At 42.4% G+C, this 3247-nt stretch overlaps 1 pseudogene; it reads left to right on the plus strand.

Annotated features, from left to right (window-relative positions):
• The first annotated feature begins 1922 nt into the window (after nt 1–1922).
• LOC101573277 lies at nt 1923–2932 on the plus strand (annotated as a pseudogene).
• The last annotated feature ends 315 nt before the right edge of the window (nt 2933–3247 follow it).

Below are 3247 nucleotides of genomic sequence, written 5' to 3' on the forward strand. Positions count from 1 at the left end.
TGTGTCTGTGTATTCAACATGGTTAGGATAGATATACATTTACATTCTCTTAATGAACAGAGGGATTCGTTCTAATAGTGTTTGCAAATTGGATATCATGTCTGCATCTTGTACAGCAAATAACCACTAGGAAGAGAGTATGCAATGTGTTAATTATTGAAACTGTCCTACCAATTTGATTTGAAACTGTCTCATTGCTATTTGTTTCTAAATAAAATTATGGAAAAAAATTTTAAAAAATGAAAAAAAAATAAACTAACTTTACCTTTTGGCATTCATCCTCATTCCCACTCCTTTAGAGAGAAACCCTTAGGCTGCTTTCCTACAAGTCGCACCTAAATAGGCACCTGACCGGAGAAAGTCTGCCCAGGGGAATGGTGCAGTGAGTGAGTCAGGTGTAGGGGACATCTGCCGCATAAAGGAGCTGAGCCAGTAGCAAAAAAAAAAGAGAAGTTTGCACAGAGAACTTTCTCAGCCAATGAGCAAAAGAAATAAAAGTGAGTGTATGCAGAAAACTTCCTCAGCCAAGATGCTGTTATGTACTCTGAAAATTTCTCCACATGGAAGTTCGTTCATGCTATTCTTTGTCCTTCAACTGGGGGAAAACATCCCAACTTTAAACAATCCACACTAAAATGTTCATGAGCAGAGTTCTTTGCAGTATGTGTTGCAGCTGGCTTTTTAGAATGCTAATAAGGACTGTAAACAGGTGTTGGGGACCACCCAAGCAACTAAAGATCTTGGAAATTATTGCTATGTGCCAAGATGCAGGTACTAGGGATCATAAGTCCTCTGGGTTTGCTCAAATTATGTTTCATATAGTTGAAGAGAGTTGGGCTTAAAAAAATAGTGTTCTGCTTGTGGTAAAATGGGTCATATATGTGTACAGTACACTCAATGCTAGTCAAAAAGGGGGTGATTGTTCCTCTTCTGGAGGCAAAAGCACCAAGTCCTTGTCCTAGATGTTCTTGATTCTTAGGCTTGTGAATCCTGGACATATAGTACCATACATTAAATGCTGATTTAAAGCATATATAGCATTGTAGAGAACCTTGCTCTATCCCTGCAGGGTAGTGACATCTAGTTAGCACAAAATCTTCAAAGGGCCATTCCACTGTTCCATCAATTCAGCTCTCTCTGAGTATTAGGGAATAATGTATTCTGTGTTTCCTAGTTAATAAATTTTCTCTGCCTTTCTATCATAACACTTCCAGCTGTGGACTCATTTTTAGTTGAAATGATGTTCGCCAGTTCATCCAAGTTATAGTTCTGGAGAAGGGGAAATAGACTGGTTTGCTTGCAAGAATGGCTGCACATACTCCACCCGCTTTAACCATTATAAATACAGCTGTGGGCTTTACCACTGGGCAGAGGCACTTGTAAGAGATGGAGCATTTCTATGTCACAATGAAATTCTATTAGAGTTCCTAATTTTCATTCATTAAAGGAGAAAAAAGCTTAAGAAGATATTTTTGAAGGCTATAATTGAGGGTTCCCCTATTTGTAGATGATAATTATTAGATTATTTTGATTATTTAACAAACTGCTACATGTAGATTGAGCCAAAATAAAAATTAAAACAGACATAATACCATCTTCCATCATGCTAGTATATAATCCTCAAGTTGTGTCTACTTATACTTAAATGTATACTAAAATTCTTTACAAAATTGTATTTTTCCCTTGGAAAATATTCTGAATAACACTACATATCAATCAACATGTTTCAAAAACATCATCTTTGAAAGACAATGTTATTCACACAGTGCTAAATTAGTGGCTGTCCTTAGCCATTAATATTACTTCTAAATTTTTGTAATGTCATTAATTAATTTCTCTGAAAATATTTAGAGGGGCTCTCTGCTCCTGCATGCCCACCAACAGCCATTCTCTCCATACAGCCAGCAACGGATCCAGACAAAATGGTAAAGGTCAGAGTGAACAGATTTGGCCATATTGGATGCCTGGCCACCAGGGCTGCTTTTAACTCTGGCAAGGTGGATGTTGAGGCCATCAATGACCCCTTCACTGACCTCAACTACATGGTCTACATGTTCCAGTACGATTCCACGAATGGCAAGTTTCATGGTACTACGAAGGCTGAGAACAGGAAGTTTATCATCAATGAAAGGCCTTCACCATCTTCCAAGAGCAAGATCCTGGCAACATCAAGTGGGGTGATGCTGGTGCCGAGTATGTGGTGGAGTTCATTGGTATCTTCACCATGATGGAGAAGGCTGGGGTTCACCTGAAGGGTGCTGCCAAAAGGGTCATCATCTCTGCCCCTTCCGCTGATGCCCCATTCTTTCACAAATGATGGGTAATGGATGTGAATCATGAGAAGTATGACAGCTCCCTCAAGATTGTCAGCAACACTTCCTGTACTTCCAACTGCTTAGCCCCACTGGCCAAGGTCATCCATGACAACTTTGGAATCATGGAGGGACTCATGACCACAGTCCACACCATCATTGCCACCCAGAAGACTGTGGACAGCCACTCTGGGAAGCTGTGATGTGATGGCCATGGGCCTGCCCAAAACACCATCCCTACATCCACTGGTACTGCCAAGGCCATGGGCAAGGTCATCCCAGAGCTGAACGGGAAGATCACAGGCATGGCCTTCCATGTGCCCACTCCCAGCGTGTCAGTGGTGGCTTTGACCTGCCACCTGGAGAAAGCAGCTAAATATGACATCAAGAAGGTGGTGAAGCAGACGTCAGATGGTCCCCTCCAAGGCATCCTGGGCTACACCAAGGACCAGGTTGTGTCTTGCAACCTCAACAGTGATATCCACTCTTCCACCTTTGATGCTGCAGCTGGCATCACCCTGAATGACCACTTCATCAAGCTCATTTCCTGGTATGATGATGAGTTTGGCTACAGCAACAGGGTGGTGGGCCTCATGGTCCACATGACCTCCAAGGAGTAGGTGGTCCCTGCACCACAGCCCAGCATGACCAGAGGGATGGTGAGGCCACATTGTAGAAGTCACTGCCCTGCTCAGTCCCAACACTGAGAATCTCCCCTCACAGCTTCCATCTCAGGCCCCCTAGAAGGGGAGGGGCTTTGGGAGCCTTGACTTGCTGCCATTGCACACCATCAATAAAGCCCACTGTAGCCCACCCCCCAAAAAAATTTAGAGGAATTTCTGTGTATATAAATGTATACTTCTATATTTCTAAATTGCCAGATACTCTGTGTACACATTGCTGGATCATTGGATAGGCCATGTTGACTAATATTC

The sequence above is a fragment of the Octodon degus genome, unplaced genomic scaffold (genome assembly GCF_000260255.1).
Source record: "Octodon degus isolate 3935 unplaced genomic scaffold, OctDeg1.0 scaffold00170, whole genome shotgun sequence".
NCBI classification, from domain to species: domain Eukaryota; kingdom Metazoa; phylum Chordata; class Mammalia; order Rodentia; family Octodontidae; genus Octodon; species Octodon degus.